Here is a 25092-nt window from a genome sequence, read left to right as displayed (position 1 = left end):
AGCTTTAATTTTGTTTATTTGAGTACATTGCAATCTTCTTTAATCTATGTGTGGAGGCAAAGAAAGGAAAGGAAGAGAAATGCGCAGTAGAATTACGCAGTACGTTCCTTTGAAACCAGAGTGGGTGGGGCATGTCGCCATCTAAAACAGCCCAAAACATTAGCAGACTACAGTTAACGTTTGCTTCTTGTACATTGGGTATGTCGTGTGCACGTAGGAACTGTTTTAAATATTGAAAATTACAGTGCTTACACGAATTACCTAGCGACATGAAGACAATTTGGTACGATTTTCTATTCCTTAATGCGCATATGCTCCATTAATACAAAATATTTGGCCTCATTAATGTAACTTGTTTTTGTTGATATATTTCGAATAACCAAGAAGAGAAGGAACTGATGTGAAAAGCATGCTTTCGTAATCCATTTCATTTCATTTTTACCTGACAGGTAATCGACATCAAACGAAACCAATCCTTGTTTGATTACTACTACTGCTTCTTGTTCGTTATATTTCAGCTTTCAACTCGCATACATAATATTTTAATGTACACATTTGCACAAAGAAAAAAAAAACTTACCCACTTGTTCAAATGGTTCAAATGGCTCTGAGCACTATGGGACTCAACTGCTGTGGTCATTAGTCCCCTAGAACTTAGAACTACTTAAACCTAACTAACCTAAGGACATCACACACATCCACGCCCGAGGCAGGATTCGAACCTGCGACCGTAGCAGTCGCACGGTTCCGGACTGCGCGCCTAGAACCGCGAGACCACCGCGGCCGGCTTACCCACTTGTCCTTTGCTAGCCGATAAACGTGCGCTGTAAGTGAAGACACAAGGCATTCTGTAGTAACTTTTGCATGTCAACGAAGTGAACAATTATTCAAATGTCAAAATAAAAAAGGACTGCATAGAGGTGAACCTCCATGAAGAATAGAGTTCTTGTTTACTTAGGCAGTCACTCCATTAGTTTCACTGTAATTTACAAAGCCTCTTACTTTGAAATTTTGCTTATAATGCGTTATTCAATGTGGAACCAGTAGTAGAAATTTAAAGGGTAAAAAACTATAGAATATTTTAACCATTTTCCAGCTTTGTGGAACACTACAAATGTGATTAAGGGAATGGTATCAAAAGCTTATACCGCATAAAATGAATGTTTTGCTTTAACATATACATATGTCTTTCTTTTTTTAGTAGTGATAGCCAAATCTGTGAAATATTTAGGCTTACATTTCCATCAGTAGCCTGTTTACTTCTTTTCCAGGAATATTTTTCGCTAATAATCCTGTCCCTCAGGAACAACCAAACATAGCACAACTGGAATGTAGGTCTACTTCCATCATCTGCTTGATTTTCCCTTAGAATTAAAGTTGTATGTTTTCAGAATATAGAAACCTAGACCATGCTTTATGACATACAAATAGTTAATTGGTTAGCCAGTTTCATGTTGCATGCATTATTTGCATGATAAAACGTAAATATGTGGAACGAGTTGTTATATATTGACATTGATTTCTTTTTTTGTAAATATGGCCTATTGCTGATCATTTATAAGTTTTTTTTCATTTCTTAATTAAAGGAAAACACATGTTACTTAGTAATTCATACCTATCACCCTTTACACAATACAGTAACACGTAATCTTCTGTAGAACAGAAGGAGTTATCAAACAGAAACATTTTCAGTTTAGTTTCAAATTTTATTTGTCAGGTATTTTATATCAGGGGTTAGTGATTAAAACTTTTGGTTGGAGCATTATTAACCCCTGTTTGAGCTACAGACACCCTGCATGTTTCATAATGAACAATGAATGTCTTTTTTTCTTCAGATATTGTAATTACATACATCATTGTTCCCAAGAAAGTGGAGTGAACTATTTACAACAAACTTCTTAAGGGAATAACTATACTGTAAAATGGATGGATTGCTACTCAACACACTGAGCAGGAGGCAGGCATGACGAAATGAGTGTTCATATAAGTTATCAGCCATATTCTTCTTTAGAGAGAGAGAGAGAGAGAGAGAGAGAGAGAGAGAGAGAAGCATACATACACATTCATACAATCATACTCACAAAACTCACACATTATGATCTGTGTCTCCATCTGTTCTAGCCAGAGTTATTTTTTAATGGTAATGAAATGTGAAAAATAAATAATTATCGGCAGGAGAAATTTAGAGTGTGGTTACATAGCCATGTATTCTGCAGAAACGACACTGTTGGCACAGTGGGGCTCGTCTGTTGGAGCGTTTGCAATTTGGAAGGCAATGAAAAAATACAAGGAAGAAGGGAAAGAATGGACTATAAATAAGGTAAGGAAAACGTAAAGTTAAATGATAGAAATAAAACCACTACAATTAAAGTAAGCAGTGCAACCATAATTCATGTACCTGAAAGACAATATTGCTTGAACCACTCCTCCTACAAATGAAATGTTATTCCTTTAAAGTGTAAAGTGTAAAGAAGTGTAAAAAATGTGAAGTAGAGAAGACAATAGTTAATTTTTATCCACACATATATACAAAGGATATCCATTCACATATTTGTTAAGTGCAGGATAAAACATACCATAAAATCTGTATGAAACTAATAGAATTCTTTGTGTTTGTGGAAAATATATTACAGCTAAATATCATAATAATCATTTAAAATAAATTTGAAGTGATGATTATTCTAAAATATTGTTACCTATGAATAATGATGAATTGGTTAATTCAACAAAAAATGTATTGGTTGTCAAAAAATTTAAGAATGTAGTTGTTTTTATTGAAATCCTCCACCTAGGAGCAAGCACTCAAGCAGATGTAAGACTTCTCTTCAGCATTATTATAAGCAACAATGAAAGTTAAATAAAATTAATAGAAGTACGAATGATGAACAATAAACAGGATGTGAAAACGTATAGGCTGTCCAAAAATTGAAGACTTTCGTTGGTATTACTTTGACCGTACATGTAGGTACAAGCTCCCAAGTAGATGCAAGAGTTTCAAGTAGAAGATAGGCAAAAAGGATAGTATGTAAGTATGGAAAAGAAATAGTTAAAATGTGCTCAAAAACATTTACTGACAGTGAAGCACATAAAATTGACTGAAAAATAAATTATGTATACTCTCATTTATTCAAAAGTCTAATGTATTTAATTCTTAATAAGTGGTGGAGAGTTTGACAGAATTCATGGTCACTCAACTTTGTGATTTTGGAGAAGGAATAATTTACAAGTATATATCAGATTTAAAAACGATGATTTAATTAATATTGCTTTGGTACAAGTAAAAGTAGCTGGAGCAAAACAAATACTGTTTAATGATGTCATAGTTGTCTTTGACGTGGTTGTAAAAAAAAAAAAGGTTTGAAAAGTGAGGTGATTAACAATATGAATGAAAAATGGATGACCTTTATCAAAAGTCTTTAACAATAAGTCCAGAAACATCTAATATGGGATGTAATTTAGTAGAGATGAGAGAATGCAGTTGGCTAAGCTCAGCAGAGTATAAAAAATTTAATAAATTGAAACGGTTACCTGAAACTGTTGAATCATTGAATGCAAGAGATGCTTTTTGTGGAGGCTGAACAAATGCCATAAAATTAAGAGCTATTGCTGATGGTGTTAACACAACATTAAGACATGATGATGTATGCAGTATTTATTCAACTGTACTATATTATGAGTATTATCCCAAGTAACATGAAACCAAGATATATAGGCCAGAATATTATAATAAAGTGGAATGGATTTATAAAAAATAAAGTATTGGCAACTAGTACGATTTAGTTTTACCAGTAAAAATGAATACTGATAAAAATGAAAAACTGTTGTTTCCTTTGGGTACGAAATGTGCAGATTTTATAAATTGAGCGAGACTCTATGAAAATAAAATTAGAAGCCAGTCGACATAATTTTGAAACTGATGAAGAGTATATCAATACAGTTAAAGAAAAATCGGATATTGGCTGAAATCCTGATAGAAAAAGGAAAATCCAGGAAAATGAGCTATTGTTAAGATATGTCTTAATTCATGATGGGGGAATTTTGGGCAGTGGGAAAATTGGAGTGAAACTGAATATGTTATAAGTTTACAACAATTTTGTGAGATACTATTGGATGACTATTTAGATAACATTCATATTAATTTTATTAATGATAATATAGTTCAAATGAAACATACTTTCAAGGATTATTACATGGGAAACAACACAGCTACAAATATTTTTATAGCTGCATTCACCATATCGAATGTTAGGCTAGAGGGACGTCAGGGGGAAGTATCGCCACGGAGAACCTTGAGGTATTAATGTGGTGACCCTAAAGTTTTGGGCTACTTCAGATGGCTGCTGTCGACTTCAAGTTTGTGACATAATGACAACTCCCTTTTCCCTTTACCTCTATTAATTTATGTCTCCAATACGTGAAGCGTGTACTCTGTATCTGACGCTCATCGCAGATCTGCAAGATGGCGGTAGCAAACATCATTATTATGAAAACAATGACCAAACCGTAAATAAAAATTTACGGCTGCCTCATCACATCGATTAAAGGGAGAACTCACAAAAGAAACAAACTTTAACTGTTTTTCTGACTGGATACTGAACTGTATCTAATCTAGAAACGTATGCAATTATATTTCACCTTAACAATGGTGACAGGCTAAGATATCTAGCTGAAGGATTATTATGCCACTCCAAACCAAACGATGGAAGTTCGGCCCTCACACTTCTGAACACAGTATAAATATAAACGTTAGTTCAGTGTTCAGAATGAGTTCAGTAAAATTTCCATTCATCACTAATTTGAAACAACAGAGCTTGCATTTTGTACCATGAAGAAGAAGCACAGTTGGGGGTGCACTGTAAATGACAATGAAACAATGTTCTCCAAATTTTTCTTCTTTTAAAAACTTCTAAAATAACTGTTGTTTTCACAAACCGACCGACTTCTGCGAAAATTGCAACACACTCGCAACTTCCCACCTTCATTCATCTTGCTCATCAGTTATCTCGTCGTTCATATAACTTTTACAAAGACATAATTTTTTGCTGCTGGACCTAAGCGACCAGAATATACAGCTACATGGCAGGTGATATTATAGCTCAAAATAGTAATACTAATTGACATAACACTTTCTCGGGAGAAGAAAGATACGTCACTATTGGCAGTGTGGCCTGTTGATTTGTGACAATACAGCAGTATGCATAATGGAGTAACACTGGCTCAGTATGCTTTATAAGAAAGAAGTGTACTAAAGAGGCTCGTGCAAACTGCAAAACAGGCCATTTCGGCAGATTCCACATTCAAATGACAATCACAAATCGCATTGATGTTAAGATGATACAGTACAGAAGCAGGCATGACATTATCTGCTCTAGGGTTGCCATCTTCAATTGGAGCCAAAACTTGACAAGTTTATTATTATTATTACTAATACTATATTACTGTTATTATTATTATCATCATTATTGTATTACTGCTATTATTATTATCATTCAGAACACATTACACAATATTTACATTATATCTGCTGCAATAGGAAGCATGCATTTATTTAAATGGCCGCGGTCAGCCGTCTTCAGGCTGCTGCCTCGGAGTGTAGCGGCAGTGGGGAGTCTGGTGCGTCGCAAGGTACACCCCAGGTGTTACATGCTTCACCCACTGTCCCTGCTGTCGAGACATCTTCGCGGGTACCGGGCGCGGTTGGGCCACCCTCTCCCCAAGGGGAATGGCGGATTCAGCGGCGTTCGCGGCGCACGAGGCGGAGGGTCAATGTGGAGGCTGGCCGTGCGGCATCGCCCGCTCTGCCTGTGAGTGGACATGTGGCTGCTCCTTCAGCAAGGTCCGAGCAGGCACACGGGGGGAGGTGTTTATTAGTTATTGGCAGCTCCAACGTTAGGCGGGTGATGGAGCCCCTTAGGGAAATAGCGAAAAGGTCGGGGAAGAAGGCCAGTGTTCACTCTGTCTGCTTGCCGGGGGGTCTCATCCGAGATGTGGAGGAGGCCCTACCGGCGGCGATAGAGAGCACTGGGTGCACCCGACTGCAAATTGTTGCTCATGTCAGCACCAGTGACTCCTGCCGTCTGGGTTCAGAGGTCATCCTCAGTTCGTACAGGCGGTTGGCGGAGTTGGTGAAGGCGGAAAGCCTCGCTCGCGGGGTGGAATCAGAGCTAACTATTTGTAGTATCGTTCCCAGAACCGATCGCGGTCCTCTGGTTTGGAGCCGAGTGGAAGGCTTAAACCAGAGGCTCAGACGATTCTGCGGAGAGCTGGGGTGCAAATTTCTCGACCTCCGCTATCGGGTGGAGAAATGTAGGGTCCCCCTGAATAGGTCAGGCGTGCACTACACGCCGGAAGCGGCTACGAGGGTAGCGGAGTACGTGTGGGGTGCACATGGGGTTTTTTTAGGTAAGAGAATTCCCTCCCTAGGCCCGACAAGACGCCTCCTGAGACGCGGCAAACAATATTAATGTGCTAATAGTAAACTGCAGGAGCGTCTATAGAACGGTCCCAGAACTGCTCTCATTAATAAACGGTCACAACGCCCATATAGTACTAGGGACAGAAATTTGGCTGAAACCACATGTAAACAGTAATGAAATCCTAAACTCAGATTGGAATGTATACCGCAGAGACAGGCTGGACAGTGAAGGGGGAGGCGTGTTTATAGCGATAAGAAGCGCAATAGTATCGAAGGAAATTGACGGAGATTCGAATTGTGAAATGATTTGGGTGAAGGTCACGGTTAAAGCAGGCTCAGACATGGTAATTGGATGTATCTATAGGCCCCCGGACTCAGCAGCTGTTGTGGCTCAGAACCTAAAGAATAATTTGGAAAATATTTCGAGTACATTTCCCCACCACGTTATAGTTCTGGGTGGAGATTTTAATTTGCCGGATATAGACTGGGAGACTCAGACGTTCATAACGGGTGGCAGGGACAAAGAATCCAGTGAAATATTTTTAAGTGCTTTATCTGAAAACTACCTTGAGCAGTTAAACAGAGAACCGACTCGTGGCGATTACATATTAGACCTTCTGGTGACAAACAGACCCGAACTATTTGAATCAGTTAATGCAGAACAGGGAATCAGCGATCATACTGCATCGATGATTTCAGCCGTAAATAGAAATATTAAAAAAGGTATGAAGATTTTTCTGTTTAGCAAAAGTGACGAAAAGCAGATCACAGAGTACCTGACGACTCAACACAAAAGTTTTGTCTCAAGCACAGATAGTGTTGAGGATCAGTGGACAAAGTTCAAAACCATCGTTCAATATGCGTTAGATGAGTATGTGCCAAGCAAGATCGTAAGAGATGGGAAAGAGCCACCGTGGTACAACAACCGAGTTAGAAAACTGCTGCGGAAGCAAAGGGAACTTCACAGCAAACATAAACATAGCCAAAGCCTTGCAGACAAACAAAAAATACGCGAAGCGAAATGTAGTGTGAGGAGGGCTATGCGAGAGGCTTTCAATGAATTCGAAAGTAAAGTTCTATGTACTGACTTGGCAGAAAATCCTAAGAAATTTTGGTCCTATGTCACAGCGGTAGGTGGATCAAAACAAAATGTCCAGACACTCTGTGACCAAAATGGTACTGAAACAGAGGATGACAGACTAAAGGCCGAAATACTAAATGTCTTCTTCCAAAGCTGTTTCACAGAGGAAGACTGCAGTGTGCTTCCTTCTCTAGATTGTCGCACAGTTGAAAAAATGGTAGATATTGAAATAGACGACAGAGGGATAGAGAAACAATTAAAATCGCTCAAAAGAGGAAAGGCCGCTGGTCCTGATGGAATACCAGTTCGATTTTACACAGAGTACGCGAAGGAACTTGCCCCCCTTCTTGCAGCGGTGTACCGTAGGTCTCTAGAAGAGCGTAGCGTTCCAAAGGATTGGAAAAGGGCACAGGTCATCCCCGTTTTCAAGAAGGGACGTCGAACAGATGTGCAGAACTATAGACCTATATCTCTAACGTCGATCAGTTGTAGAATTTTGGAACACGTATTATGTTCGAGTATAATGTCTTTTCTGGAGACTAGAAATCTTCTCTGTAGGAATCAGCATGGGTTTCGAAAAAGACGGTCGTGTGAAACCCAACTCTCGCTATTCGTCCACGAGACTCAGAGGGCCTTAGACACGGGTTCACAGGTAGATGCCGTGTTTCTTGACTTCCGCAAGGCGTTTGACACATTTCCCCACAGTCGTTTAATGAACAAAGTAAGAGCATACGGACTATCAGATCAATTGTGTGATTGGATTGAAGAGTTCCTAGATAACAGAACGCAGCATGTCATTCTCAATGGAGAGAAGTCTTCCGAAGTAAGAGTGATTTCAGGTGTGCCGCAGGGGAGTGTCATAGGAACGTTGCTATTCACAGTATACATAAATGACCTGGTGGATGACATCGGAAGTTCACTGAGGCTTTTTGCAGATGATGCTGTGGTGTATCGAGAGGTTGCAACAATGGAAAATTGTACTGAAATGCAGGTGGATCTGCAGCGAATTGACGCATGGTGCACGGAATGGCAATTGAATCTCAATGTAGATAAGTGTAATGTGATGAGAATACATAGAAAGATAGGTCCCTTATCATTTAGCTACAGAATAGCAGGTGAGCAACTGGAAGCAGTTAATTCCATAAATTATCTGGGAGTACGCATTAGGAGTGATATAAAATGGAATGAACATATAAAGTTGATCGTCGGTAAAGCAGATGCCAGACTGAGATTCATTGGAAGAATCCTAAGGAAATGCAATCCGACAACAAAGGAAGTAGGTTACAGTACGCTTGTGCGCCCACTGCTTGAATACTGCTCAGCAGTGTGGGATCCGCTCCACACAGGATTGATAGAAGAGATAGAGAAGATCCAACGGAGAGCAGCGCGCTTCGTTACAGGATCATTTAGTAATCGCGAAAGCGTTACGGAGATGATAGATAAACTCCAGTGGAAGGCTCTGCAGGAGAGACGCTCAGTAGCTCGGTACGGGCTTTTGTTAAAGTTTTGAGAACATATCTTCACCGAAGAATCAAGCAGTATATTGCTCCCTCCTACGTATATCTCGCGAAGAGACCATGAGGATAAAATCAGAGAGATTAGAGCCCACACAGAAGCATACCTACAATCCTTCTTTCCACGTACAATACAAGACTGGAATAGAAGGGAGAACCGATAGAGGTACTCAGGGTACCCTCCGCCACACACTGTCAGGTGGCTTGCGGGGTATGGATGTAGATGTAGCTGTAGATGTAACATAATACTCATTGTTAATATTGCGAATCCAGTCATTTCTGCAAGCGTCTAGTTTCTTTGGTAGTTATATCTTGATGTTATATTTCTTTTCTGACTTCATTATTTTAATTTCTTTCCTGTATGCAGTGATTAAAATTCATAAATAGTTTGGATTTCACCTAATTCAGTTTCAGCCCATTTCTTTCATTGCTCCAGATATCTATGACACTGAAAATCCGCTCTACAAACGCCTTGGACGGTGGCACTGCTAGCACATATTGAACAAGTTTCAGCAAATTACGCGCTTTGCATCTTTTAAAAAATGTCATGAATTTGTTTGGAATGTTTGAGTTTGGTAAGTCCTTAATGAATGGCAAGATGTCATTCAGTACACATGTTTCTGAAAATGATTCATCGTCGATATTTTTGTTGAAATAATCTATAACTTTCATTATGTTCTTCATTTTAAGGGGATCTTCAAGATTTAACTCAAAGCCTAGGTTGAAAATTGAATCTTCATTGAAGTCAAACCATTTTTCTCGATATTCCAGAATCTTAGTATTGACTTGCTGAACTTATCTGACAAATGTTCCTTGTTGATATTGCGGACACTCTTCAGTTCTTGGAATACATTGAATGTAAAGAAATTTTTTTTTGGTTATTAATAATTTCTGTTTGCAACTTCAGCAATACAGAATATATTTCTTTTATCGGTATATAATGGCTTTCTGCGTGTTTTGTGGTTGAATTAAATAAATGTAGAACATTGTGTACAAAATAAATTTAAATCTCTGGGTGTGTTACTTCATCGTCCACTTCACTGTCGTTTTCGTGGGCTACAAAAGTCCAAATAAGTTTTTGCAGTATTGTCTTCACTGTGGCTTAGAAAACAGGACTTCAGCAACCGCCAGTTCTGGAGAAATCTATCCACAATAGAAAAAAAAGAGTCGAAAAGCGTGTAGGATCACGCTGGAATAGTGCAGAGTACTCCGTAGAAACTCAAAGAAGTTCTCCAGTTTATTCATTCTCTTCACACACGAAGAAAACTCGTTAAATACCTTAACCACTAACGATTCAACATCGAATGACAGTAGATTTAATCCTTGTTTCGCAGGATTGTGCAAAATATGCAGATGACAAAGTCCTGCAATGAGATGTGGTGCTTCAAACATTTTTATCAATTCCACGAAAACAGACTGGTATTTCCCATAATTGACGGAACATTGTCCGCAACGTAAGCAGCTACTTTCGATCCTGAAAGACCAGTCTTAATTGTGTTCTCTTTAAGCTTCTTGTCTATAGAAGCTGATGTTTCATCAGCGTCTTTGTAAAGATCTATGAAAGCCGAAGCCGTTCCCAGTTTTTGGTCGAAGTACCGGATAGCAACTCGAAATAATTTCATATTTCTTTTATTTGATGCATCAAATTCAATTGAGATTGGATTTGTAATAACTTTTTTCAGACTTCGTTGCAGATAATGTGGAGCCAATTCATTCTGTACTGTAGTTTCATTTTTAGTCCGTCCAGAGCGAATTTTGGATAATAGTTTCGAATCTTGAAGCAAAAAGTGAGATAGGAGAGCATTTCCACAGTCTTGTGAACGGTATCTGTGGTGATATTTCACTGCATAATATTGTGCTGTGCACCGAAACCATCAGGAGATTTGGTATGTTTAGAGCTCGTGCCTTGTGGTATCTAGTGTAGTACCTCTTTGCCAGAGAGGCTTCTGATGCGAATGTGATCCTCGAGCAAGCGTACGACGGGCAACGACCGGAGTCTTGAGTTAGCAGCAGCACGAGAGAGGTGTCGAGGGCGCCATCTGCTGCGAACTGTCCGTGTGTGTTGTGGAAAACGACTTGGCCACACCTGGGGTGACAATGCGGCCTGGTTGTAGTTGAGAGCCGTTGTTTGAGAAGCTGTAATTTGGAAAGGAGCTACCCTTTTGTATGCAAGAGCGCTTCGGTTGCAAAATACTGGTGTTACCCGAAGGAGATCGGCGGTTAAAGCAACGGCTGACGGATTGTGCAGCCGTCACTGTACTGGCCCTCCTCCCTGATTGCACTGACACACGAGTATTGGGTAACTCCATGTGAAGCCGAGTAACCTTGTTTCTGAGTACTTGCCTGTCTGCGTGTATTACTTGTTCATCTCGCAAAACTGAGTCTGCTCTTGTGGTGCGCCATTATTTCCACTATTTCGTGCAGTCGTTCATTTGTTTGTAATTGTTCATGTTACAAGGTTGTCATTGAGTGGGCCTTGGTGGGGACCATTATTGTACAATGTGTGGGACCAGTTGTAAAGGATTAATTTTTAAGGTCTTATCATGCCAATTTTAGGATGTGTGCAATGAATTGCCAAGAAGTGTGTGCAAGACTGACGTGTGAAATAAAATAAGAAGGCAAAATTGCGGTTTTGGAAACCCACGTAGGCAGCGGATGAATTCTAATGCTGCATGTTTGTTCTTGAGTTGCGTTATTACCTTTTGTAACTGAATAATTCACACCTCTAAATTTGGCGTTCATCTGAAGAAGCAAATTTTAAACTGTTGCACAGAAAGAGGAGTGTAGAAAACTCGTGATAAGGAGGTACAGCGCAATTTTTTGTGCATTTCAGGTGCTTTGGTTGAACGTGATTTACCATAATTTCGTTTTTAGGTTTAATTGCTGTTAGCTTGTTATAAATTTGTTTGAAGCTTCTTACATGCATTTTGAAATAGCCTTGGGCATTTTAAAGTTCAATCACAAATGGGTATCGAGCTTGAGTTGAAATTTTTAATTGATTTTATAATTGCTTTGGGCTCAAAGATAATGTTTTATAATAACTGTCTAGTAAGAAATTTGTTTTAAAGGATGTCTGAATTCATGTTAGCCCAGCATCTTACCCTTCCTTCACAGCTACTACCATATCACATATGTTAATACTAGCTTCGTTCCTGGCACTTCCTCTTCCTGACTAGTTCGCACTGACAAAATTAAAACTTTGAAGATTGATTTTATTTTAAAAAAGAAAAAAATCTTAAAATTCGTTATTTCTTAAATTGTTCGTAATTCAGGCCCTAAACCGTTAGTTGTTCGATGTGTCGTTTGGCTTTCAGCCGAGGATTCAGGTGAAGCCCGTTTAATAATGCTTTCAGTCATGTTTATTATTTAAAGGATAATTTTTTATAATAAGGAAGGGGTTTACTTTAAATTGTTTGTCTGACTTGTTGTTCAGAGCTTCAGCCGTTGTTTCAAATTTGTTTGTGGCCTTCAGCTGTGCAGTAAGTTAATACTTCTTTAATTGGGCTTTCGGCAGTTCTGTTGTAAGTTTAAAAAGACATTTCTTGGTTGAAAAAATTTATTAATGTGTTTTAACAGTAGTTGTCCTTCAGACGTTTAGTCCAGGACTTCAGTCGCAAATTGTTTTAAATTGCATGTTTTTTTGTAAAGGAAAACAAATTTTACCTTTTTTTAAATTGCTTCTGATTTATAAGTCAGGCCTTCAGCTGTTCTTGTTTTTGGTGTGGTTTTGGGCCTTCAGCCCAAAAAGCAACTCAGGTTCTTTAACTATGCCTTCAGCCATATTGTTTAGTTGTGATCTTTAAAAAAATCAATATGTAAATGACTAGCTCTCAGAAAAATAAAGTTATTTGTTTGACTGGGGAAGACACAGTAACTGTTTACGGCCCCATCAACAATCATAACCTCTCCTGTGCGCTCTCATAGTGCCTACGGACCTGATTTCAAAATTAAATGCAGAAGACACGTGCCTGCTTCTGGAAACCTTTGCTATACAGTCTCTCTATACAGATTATGCTTACTTCGAGGTGCAGAATATCTGTCCTCGGGGTAGTTCTTAGCAGTATCTTTTTCGTGCTTTTAGACTCTCTTATTTCGCTGTATTTAGGGCTTTCTGCCCTGCCTCAATATTTCAGACCTTATTATATGCCACACGAGTTTTACCACCCTCCTCTCGAGATATTCAATGCAAGCACTTGGAAATGTTTAGTGCATAAATGTTTATCTAGTTGGATAAAATTAACGCTTTTGTGCTGTGAATAGATTTTTTTATACTATCTCCTGGTACACAAGAGAGTATATCCCACTGCCCTTGACGTCCTCCTTGCTCTTCCACCACTTCCCAACCCCCTCCCTCTCTCCCTTTTTCTGCAGTTGTGATAAAATACATGTCTTCTGTAGATTCTCCCTGTTCGGATTCACTAAGGCCATTACTTTTGTGTTTTCTCAGTGTTCACAAATGGCGTAACCAGGCCTTTAGAGAATTAAATGTCTTTTTTTAATAGTTAAAGGCCAGTCTCTTTACAAAGCACCAAGTACTTTAACGTCCGTATGGACAATACGGGAGACTGAAGATTATTTATCTGAATTGAAACCACAAATTTCTGTAATCAGAAACATTTATTATATATTACACATCGCATTTCATTCGAATTCATGTTAATGAAGAAGACATGACTAAAGGTCTTGCCGAAGTTGTAACACCGGTTCCCGTCAGATGACCGAAGTTAAAGCCTGTCGGGCTTTATTAGCACTTGGTTGGGTAACCATCAGGGTCTTTCGAGCGCTGTTGACAAGCGGGTTGCATTCAGCCCTTGTGAGGCCCACTGAGGAGCTACCTGACTGCTTAATAGCTGCTCCGGTCAGGAAAACAGACAACGGATTGGAGGGCGGTGTGCTGACCACATGCACCTAATTATCCGCATCCAGTGATGTTTATTGGCTGAGGGTGACACAGCAGTTAGTCGGTACCACTGGGCCTTCCGAGGCCTGTTCGGACAAAGTAATAAGACATATATGTAAAGTAGGCAGAACTTTTAGGTAACACGTGGTACTGTATTTCACTGGTCAGAAGCTGCTTTTCTAGTCACACTTACATCACCTACACAATTTTTACCGTGAACTAAGCACAGATACTGTATAGCGGTGCCCAGCTGAATGCGAATAGGGCATATTGGCCATGGAGGCGCGGATCACTAGTTGAAAGCTTTGAGGAGTCCAAGGCAGTATGAATGTGACTCGTGTTGCTGCTTGAATGGTCCAGACATTTGTGTGGTAATGAGTTGAGCGTGTGTATTACTGGAACACATGGATGACTCAAGCGATTGATGAGATGGATGCATATGATTTGTACAGGTTTCCGACTGTGGCGTGCCTGGAACAGCTTTTTTACTCCTATGGTAAACGTGATACAGTGTACACATGAAAATAACTACTTGTGTCGATAGAACGAATGAATTAACTGTTGAAGAGAAAGAAAGAAATTAGACGTACTTAAAAATTTTTTAGCTTCGGGTCTAGCATACATCTTCATCGATACTGAGAGAAATGAGGCTTCTGTTTTGAATCATGAATTTCTGACATCTAAATGCCTCTAGTTTCATATTTACAGAATGCTACTACGAGAATGTGTCATAATAATTAATTATTAACATCTATTTTATAATCAAACATGGTTGTTTCCGCTTGTGGATGTTAAACAATTATGTATTTTGGTTTATTGTGATTGTAGTTTCGAACATCACTCCGTATCTTCAGGCAGCAGTCTCCAGTCTCAAATGAAATTCACGCGGGCATAAATACAGCCACTAGTTCAAACATGAAGCGCCTACGAACGATGTAGAGATCATCAGGCACAACAATAATCATAAAACTATATAAAAATCTCGACAATAAATATATGTTACCTTAATGTGGTCCCGCTCGACAGCTGGGCAACAAACGTGACTTAAGGTACTCTCAGCAAGCGTTGGTTCCTAGATGCTATGAAAAAAGATATTTCCAGTGATCTATTTGTTAACTATTACGAAAGAAGATGGTGTTCCAGTGATCCAAACAAGCCGATGAACTCGCATTATTCCTTGTCTTGTGTGAACATTAAACTCATGACGTTTAATATATTGTGGTAGTTACTCGTACCCGTAGACTGTTATCTTGCAAAATCGAGATTATTATAGTATAACTGTAAAGTTCTGATGAATTTCTGTGCTCAGGAAAACAAAAATTTTCTGTCACGATCAAAAATAAAATGAATATTTCGTAGAGTGGCTTTTGGTGTTTTAGGTCCTAACAGTGTTCCTTTGAAAGCAGCCACGCGCTGAACTGCGAAACAAATATTTGTCTTGTGATTTACGGGCAGCAGTTGCGATTAAACTGATGAAAAAGTTAGTGACAAATAGAGAGACGATCTTGCACAGCTGAAGAAAGACCATTCATCAGAGTACGCCGATGACATTCTAGAGGTTTAAATCACATGTTTTCCGTGGGAAGCTTCGACTATTCGAACGGCGTATGTCGAAGGACGGCGTTTTAGGCCGTATATCACGGCTGGGCTATTTTTTACTGTCGTGTTTTGACAAATGTTTAAGTCTCCCTTCAAATTTTGCCCTCTCTCTCTTGTCATGGCTTTGTCTGGAACATGGAGGTATCCACTTTCTCGAACTGCCCTTTAATATGTAACGAAGAAGTTACTCAAGTTACAAATAAGGATAATTTTTGTCATTATTTAATTTTTGTTATAGTTCTTTTTTAAATCTCCACTGTATTTTCTTTTACCTCATGAATGACATATTTCCGTGAAACGACACCCATGGCGGTACTTCTCGTCGTCTCTCTCTAAAATCTTCGTGGCTAGCAGGATGTGCAAACAGAATTAATTGCAATTCTATTCTTGAAACTGAGGGTAACTAAATGAGTTAGAGGAATAGCAACACCTTGGAATAGAATACGAACCGTGGTGAAATTCTTAGTTTTCTCTTACGTAAAGCGCTGCAAGAAGTATTTTCTAAATAATTGACAGAAACAACCGGACCAACAGGGAAAGAGCTCACAGCATTTTAAATCTACGTTTTCATTACTTGAAAACAACTTGCAAGTCGTAATTACAAGAATAACCATACAAGAAGGTATTGTATTAAATGTGAGATCTCAAATGTTTACTGTAGTAAGCAATCGTGTCGGAAAGAAAATACTGTGATGCAGTCTTTAAGGAACTGATCGGTCATAAAATCACTTTCCGGAAAGACTTATTCAGATCTTACTTATGTTTCTTAAATTACTTAACATTAGTGATAAAGACCTCATATTCTCTTTCCCAGACTCATCGGAACGAGTAGCCGTTGGTAATGGCGATGAATTGTGGTTTATTTGATTTATGCCTATATTATACGCCAACGATCATATGCAGAACTCTATAACCACTGACGAACTAGCGCATTCACAACTTCCCTGTAGAGGTTGAAACAGCAAATTCAATTCACTCAAAATACATCCAGCATGACTAAATAAATCAAGGTGCTGTTTTTGTTAGGGTACAACAGATAACACAAAGAATTTTATAACGTACCCTAGAAGACGCCGCCCGTGTTACCGAGCGGTTCTAGGCACTTCAGTCCGGAACCGCGCTACTGTTACGGTTGCAGGTTCGAATCCTGCCTCGGGCGTGGATGTGTGTGATGTCCTTAGGGTAGTTAGGTTTAAGCAGTTCTAAGTTCTAGGGGACTGATGACCTCAGATGTCAGATGTTAAGTCCCATAGTGCTCAGAGCCATATGACCCATATGAACCCTAGCAGACGAACTTTTAGAATGTTTTCCTAAAAACCCATGTCACTGAGCTGCATTAGCTGGCTTTTATTACTACTACAGTCTTTCGGCCGAACGCTATCATCTGGTACAGGAATGACTTAAAATATTTTATTTGTCATGAATATTTCTAGATGATGGCTTACGGCCGAAACCGGTAGTACCAATAAAATCCAGATCATGCAGTTCAGTGTCATGAGTTTTTCGAAACATATATCGACTGCTGAAAATTGCTCGAAAAGAAAAATACGAATATTTTTCTAATAGTTGGGAAATATGGAATACAGTATTTTTCATCCGCCGAGAGGTCGTCCTAAGCGTGGGGCGCCTGATCAGAATGTTCCCATGATGCTTTGTAGCGAGTCAAGTTCGTCTCCAGACATCGTGTGAGTTACGACCCAGAAAAATTGTTGCATAGTCCGACAAAATTTTTGGAGATAAGTTTTCAAAAATATGAAATAATTATTGTAAATGTACAGTACCAGTTAAAAGTGTGTGATTTATTAAGCAAAATAGCAGATCGTACCGTAATCGTAATGTAAGATTTTTTCTGTGAATACAGCGCGTTCTTTTGGCGTGGTGTGAAGTCCACGATGACGTGCCGGACGATGAGGAATACTTGGTACTCCATAAAACACACCTTCACCATCTTGGTACTGGAAACGCAGATTCGATTTGTGACTTACGAGAAAAGATGAAATTGAAAGGAATCACCTCTAATACATAAACAATTGTTTCAGACCCTAGTTTTGAAATTAATAAACTTAACAGATATGCTGCATGTTATCGAATCAAATTACATTTTTCTGATGCTGGTAAGTAATTCTTGGAACATTGTATATTTATATCAAGCTCAGAATCGTATTTTACGCACATAAAATACATTCCTTCCAGAAATATACACGACTATCTGCGTTCTTCATATATCTCAACTATTCCATATTAGCCTCCAATAACAACGTTTTTTTAAAGCTTTAGCTCGTAAATTTTTAATATCAATAAGATAAATACAAAAACACATATTGCCAAATAATTGCAGTTTTTTACAAAATGTGTTCCAGCTCCAACAATGCCTTAGATTTGTAGATGCAACTACAACAGTAAATGGCTTTCCGTAATACCAGAATTTCAACCATTTTTTAAACGTTTATAGCCACGCGAATTATGACACTGCCTTACTTTTTTTCGTTGTCATTTTGTGGTCTAACTGGCCGGTCGCGGTGGTCTCGCGGTTCAGGCTCTCAGTCCGGAACCGCGTGACTGCTACGGTCGCAGGTTCGAATCCTGCCTCGGGCATGGATGTGTGTGATGTCCTTAGGTTAGTTAGGTTTAAGTAGTTCTAAGTTCTAGGGGACTGATGACCACAGATGTTAAGTCCCATAGTGCTCAGAGCCATTTGAACCATTTTTTTTTTTGGTGATCTAACTGCATACTTTTCTGTGACACTGAAGACTCATCGAAGAGGGCTGTGGGTATAAAAACATGTGAAACTGGATGAAATAGTAACGAGATAGTCGTCTTCCACGCCATCGTCCCATCTTCAGCAGAAGACGTCCAGAACATCTGTACGGCTGTATTAAATGTAAACAAACGCATAACTCAGGTACGATGTGCGTGTTTACTTGTGCTTTAAAAAACTGAAGGAACACTAGGGTTTAGCTTCGTTTTGACATCGAGGTCATTAAAAACGGAGCACAAGCTTGGATTATTGCAAGGATGGGGAGAGAAATCGGTCGTGCCTTTTCAATAGCAATTTGTCTACAATGAAATAGGAAAACCACGGAAAGCCTAAATCTGGACGGTGGGAGGCGGATCTGAACCATAGGCCTCCCGAATGCGAGACCAGTCTGCTAACGATTGCGCGAACTCGCTCCGTTCATGCGTTTGAAGTACATTCGCGTGTGTCTTACTGTTGTAACCATCAGACAGCTTGTTTGTGAAGGTATTAAAACTTCTAGGGTATTAGAAAAATTAAACATGGTTTACGTTTACGGAGGATGTCACTGACTGTTGAAGCAGCGGTGCGGTTGTATTCTGATAGCAGTCTGCATCTACATCATACTCTGCAAGCCACCTAATGGTGTGTGGCAAAGGGCACTTTCTGTACCACTGAGTCCAACCCTGTTCCAATGTTGCGGGTGGGAAGAACGATTGTCAGTAAGCATCTGTATTGGTTTTAACTTCTCAAATTTTTTCCTCATTGTCATTACGCGAGACATATATGGCGGAAGTAATATGTTATCCGACTCTTCCGCGAAAGTGCTCTCTCTAAATTTCAGTAGTAAATCTCTCTGCAATACACAACACTTCTATTGCAACGTCTGCTAATGGAGTTTGTTGAGCATCTCCGTAACGTTCTCGCGACGACTTAACGATCCTCTGACGAAACGTGCCGCTCTTCGTTGGATCTCTCCATCTCTTCTATCAGTCCTACCAGGTAGGAAAGCCAGGTGGATAAACAACACTCACGAATGGGTCGAACAAGTGCTTTATAAGCCATTTGCTTCCATCTGTCCTGATAGTGCCTAGTCCATGCGATCTGTCTTTGCGAACCACACAATGGCTCTGAGTACTGTGGGATTTAACATCTGTGGTCATCAGTCCCCTAAAGCTTAGACCTACTTAAACCTAACCAACCTAAGAACATCACACTCATCCATGCCCGAGGCAGGATCGAACCTGCGACCGTAGCGGCCGCACGGTTCCAGACTGTAGCGCATAGAACCGCTCAGTCACCGCTGCCGGCCAAAATAATTCAATAAACTGGAAGTGTGAAGATTAAATACTGTCAGCGAAATAGGTCGGCAACTGATGAAGGAAACGAAGCTGACATTTAAGCAGCGGTGAATCACAATCCACATAACACTACGAAACAGCTTGAAAATGCATGAGGGTGAACCAAAGGAATGTTCTGTGAATATTATGTTCCAACGTATATCAGACTTTCTGCAATCCATTCCATCGACAGCTTCTTGTCAGAGTCTTTACGTGTAATTATAGGCCATATAAACAGCACATTTTCGAAATTCTTGAAGTCATCGCTTGGAAAATAAAGAATAGCTGACATGCTGACCAGACGCAACATGCCTGGACACTTCTTATTTTATTTCCTGGAAACAGGACTACGAAAGAAGAACAAAACTACATATTCTAATTGCCGTGAAGCCTACCAAGGAATACAAGATATCAATCAAGCGTTAGACTGACAGTTAAAAGAATGTTCAACAGGTTCAGCACAAATTATTCTCTCTTAGCCCGCAGCATAGCATATGCCTTGCAAGTGTACCACAATTATAATTGCTAATTTCCACACGTTTTATACACTCCTGGAAATTGAAATAAGAACACCGTGAATTCATTGTCCCAGGAAGGGGAAACTTTATGGACACATTCCTGGGGTCAGATACATCACATGATCACACTGACAGAACCACAGGCACATAGACACAGGCAACAGAGCATGCACAATGTCGGCACTAGTATAGTGTATATCCACCTTTCGCAGCAATTCAGGCTGCTATTCTCCCATGGAGACGATCGTAGAGATGCTGGATGTAGTCCTGTGGAACGGCTTGCCATGCCATTTCCACCTGGCGCCTCAGTTGGACCAGCGTTCGTGCTGGACGTGCAGACCGCGTGAGACGACGCTTCATCCGGTCCCAAACATGCTCAATGGGGGACAGATCCGGAGATCTTGCTGGCCAGGGTAGTTGACTTACACCTTCTAGAGCACGTAGGGTGGCACGGGATTCATATGGACGTGCATTGTCCTGTTGGAACAGCAAGTTCCCTTGCCGGTCTAGGAATGGTAGAACGATGGGTTCGATGACGGTTTGGATGTACCGTGCACTATTCAGTGTCCCCTCGACGATCACCAGAGGTGTACGGCCAGTGTAGGAGATCGCTCCCCACACCATGATGGCGGGTGTTGGCCCTGTGTGCCTCGGTCGTATGCAGTCCTGATTGTGGCGCTCACCTGCACGGCGCCAAACACGCATACGACCATCATTGGCACCAAGGCAGAAGCGACTCTCATCGCTGAAGACGACACGTCTCTATTCGTCCCTCCATTCACGCCTGTCGCGACACCACTGGAGGCGGGCTGCACGATGTTGGCGCGTGAGCGGAAGACGGCCTAACGGTGTGCGGGACCGTAGCCCAGCTTCATGGAGCCGGTTGCGAATGGTCCTCGCCGATACCCCAGGAGCAACCGTGTCCCTAATTTGCTGGGAAGTGGCGGTGCGGTCCCCTACGGCACTGCGTAGGATCCTACGGTCTTGGCGTGCATCTGTGCGCCGCTGCGGTCCGGTCCCAGGTCGACGGGCACGTGCACCTTCCGCCGACCACTGGCGACAACATCGATGTACTGTGGAGACCTCACGCCCCACGTGTTGAGCAATTCGGCGGTACGTCCACCAGGCCTCCCGCATGCCCACTATACGCACTCGCTCAAAGTCCGTCAACTGCACATACGGTTCACGTCCACGCTGTCGCGGCATGCTACCAGTGTTAAAGACTGCGATGGAGCTCCGTATGCCACGGCAAACTGGCTGACACTGACGGCGGCGGTGCACAAATGCCGCGCAGCTAGCGCCATTCGACGGCCAACACCGCGGTTCCTGGTGTGTCCGCTGTGCCGTGCGTGTGATCATTGCTTGTACAGCCCTCTCGCAGTGTCCGGAGCAAGTATGGTGGGTCTGACACAGCGGTGTCAATGTGTTCTTTTTTCCATTTCCAGGAGTGTATTAGCAATAGGCCTATTTCGGCATTATTGTCATCTTCAGACTACCTGCAACCAAATACGCTTTGCTAAAAGTTCCAACATTATAATATTCCCACATAGCAAATTAATTACTGCCTCAAAAAGTACTACAACTATAACAAACAGTTCACAATAAAAAATTCATGCCCTCTAGGAAATAAAATTAAAAGCATTAAAATACAACAGAATGATAAATTTGTTTCCTCTGACATTAATAATTTATGTACAAACATTCGATGACAACGTACTACAATAGAGGAAGCTGCCTGTGACAGGTATACAAGAAATTATGTAGGAACTATAGCTGACATCTTCCTAAACACTTTAGAGGCAAAATTCTACAAAGAAAACAATATACTATTTCATGTATGTTGATGATACTCTGTAACTAATAGACGGATCCAACACTCACATACAACAGTTACTTAAAATGCCGAATGAAGCACACGCAAAAATAAAATACGCATTGAAACCTGAAACCAATAAAACTACAAACGTTTTTGGCTCGACTATCAAAAATAGTAATAGTAACGGTGAGCACGGATTTGGAATATACTGGAAACACACAACGTCAGACAACATTATTAACTCAAAGTCTTGCCAACCAATAGCACACAAATACGCTCAATTATTAACAGAATCTATCCTTAGAACATACAGTCATAAAAAAGCAACTGGCAGTCCTCACATACGTAGCTCAACAAAACAACTTTGTTCCAGCATAGTGATAAAACTATACGACAAACGCCATAAGTAACGTAAAATTATCGAAAGAAATACCGTCAGAACAAAAGTTCAAATACATGCTACAAACTTCAATTGGACAAATATCCAATGCACTGAACTCATTACTAAAGAAGGCAATAGTTAAATTCGCGTACAGAAACAAACACAACCTCAAAACACTAGTCCATTCCGATAAAGCAAAAAGACCCAACCAGGCATATATAAAATAAACTATGAAAACCGTACTAAATTCTACACAGGACATACAGGCAGAAACTTAGAAATTAGGTGCAGAGAATACACAAGAATTAGGGAGACAAACTAATCCATGTTCTTCAACCATTTAAAAATAGAAAATCATTTAGCTGATCACACGACTAACGAAATGAAAATCTCACTTATAACACGAAAGGGATTTAAAATGAACGTTCCGGAAGGAATCTAAATCTCTGTACACTCACAGACAGACCATGATAAAATATTAAACGAAGAAACGGACCTAAAAGAAAAATTTTCTACCTAACGTTCTTGAAATTATGCAGCTCGGTTCAGGTTAGTCGTAATAAAATAGAGCCACACACACACACACACACACACACACACACACACACACACACACACACACACACATATATATATATATATATATATATATATATATATATATATATATATATACATAAACCATGGAGGTAAAGAAAAGGGAGGTGGCACTACAGACTTGCGCTGTACGTTGTTTTGAAGGGAGAGTGGGAAGGACGTGCCACCATTTTAAGTAGCCCAAACAGTAGCAAACTGTTATTTGCGATTGCTTCTTGTTGATTATTTCTGTCATGTAGGCGCCACAAGTATTTTGAATACTAAAATTTATAGATCTTACATGAATAACATTGTCAGGAAGGCAATTTCGTAAATTTTTCTGTTCTTGAGTGCGTATTTGCTCTAGCAATATGACACATTTGGGCTCGTTGACGTAACGTGTTTTTTGCTGCTATAATTCGGATAGCAACAAAGAGAGGGAAGTGATGTGAAAATCGTGCTTCTGCAAACTATTTCATTCCCCTTCTACTATATTTGCATCGATAGCAAATGAAACTCGAACTCCAAAACCAGCGCTTCTTTGTTTACTGGTATCGGTACTGCTCCTTGTTCTTTACATTTTCTGTCTTCAACTCATATGCAAAATATTTTTAGTGTTCACAAAAAACTTACCTACAAGTTCTTTGTTAACCCATAAAAGACTGCAGTGAGAAAAGAAGTAGGGCATCGTATCTTCTGCATGTCAACAAAGTGAATGAAACGTCAAAAAAAGGAAAAAAATAAAGAAAAAGAAACCAGAATTGCATATAGGTATACCTCCATGCAGACTAGATTTCTTGTTTTATTAGACTGTCAGTGCATTACTCTCATAGTAGTTTACCCAACTTCTCACTTTGAAATCTTACCTATTATGCATCATTCAGTATGTGGTCGATAATAGCAACTTACGCTATTAAAAAAAAGAAAAAATTAAAATCATCCAGTATTGTGGAATGCTATAAATGAGTTGAAGGCAATGGTCTCAAAGGCTTAAGACCCCTGAAAATAAATATTTTGCTTTAACACGTATCTGATTTACTTTTTAGTAATGACAGCCTAATCTGTGTAAAATGTAATCCTACCTTTCCAACAATAGATTGTTGCTTCTTTTCCTGGAATACTTCTCGCCAGTAACTCAATCAGTTTTTCAGGAATAACCAAACATATCACAACTGAAATGTAAGACTACTTTGATTATCAGCTTGATTTTACTTTCAGACTTGATTCTGAGATTTTCAAAATATATAAGTATCTACCACACTTTGTGATATACCTATAGTTAGTTACTTAGTTCCATGTAAATCATAATGATCTGGAACGAGTCGTTGTATACTCACATCATTTTCTTTTGTAAATATGCCTAAATCTAGATAATTTTTTTAGTTTTAACGTTTTTTTAATTAAAAAGAGACATGTAATTCCTACCCATTACCACTTACACATTACAGTAATAGATCATCTTCCACGGAATGGGAGGACGTATCAAAAACAAACGTTTTCAGTTTAGTTTTACATTTTACTTTGATGTGTGTCAGGGATTTTATGTCAATGTGTAAGTGATAAAAAAATTTTGGTTACAGCGTTATGAAGCCCTGTTCGTGGTACAGACAACCTTAATGTGACGTAATGAATGTCATTTTTTTCTTCTGGTGTTGTAATTAGGTACATCGTCCGCCCCAATAGCTGAACGGTCAGCGCATTGGTATGCCACGCACAGGGGCCCGGGTTCGATTCCCGGCTGGGGTGGGAGATTTTCTCTCCTCACACGCCTGGGAACTCCTGACCACTGACGCCATGCCATCATTTCATTTCATTATGTACATCTTTGCTCTTATTGGAGTGCAGTGGCTTATTTACAACAAAATTCATGAGGGAATAACTATACTGTGAAACGGATAGATTGCTACTCATACGCTAAGCACAAGGCAGGCAGGACGAAAAGAAAGTGTTCACATAACTTCTCAGCCACAGCCTTCTTCATGAACACGAAACTCACACGCACATGACTGCTGTCTCCGTCTGTTCTAGCCATAATCTTTTTTTTTAAAGCGGAGGAAATGTGAATAATGAATAATATTTATCGGCGAGAGGAATTCAGTGAACGAGGTGAGCCCCAAAAACCAGCGCGGTTACGCCCTAGTCGTGTGTTGTGCTGGGACGAGACCGTAGAAACAGTGTGGCTCGGATGCCGGAGTGTGTGCGATTTGGAAGGCAATG

The sequence above is a fragment of the Schistocerca gregaria genome, chromosome 4 (genome assembly GCF_023897955.1).
Source record: "Schistocerca gregaria isolate iqSchGreg1 chromosome 4, iqSchGreg1.2, whole genome shotgun sequence".
Classification (NCBI taxonomy): domain Eukaryota; kingdom Metazoa; phylum Arthropoda; class Insecta; order Orthoptera; family Acrididae; genus Schistocerca; species Schistocerca gregaria.
The sequence above is the reverse complement of the archived record's forward strand: the minus strand, read 5'-3'. Positions refer to the sequence as shown.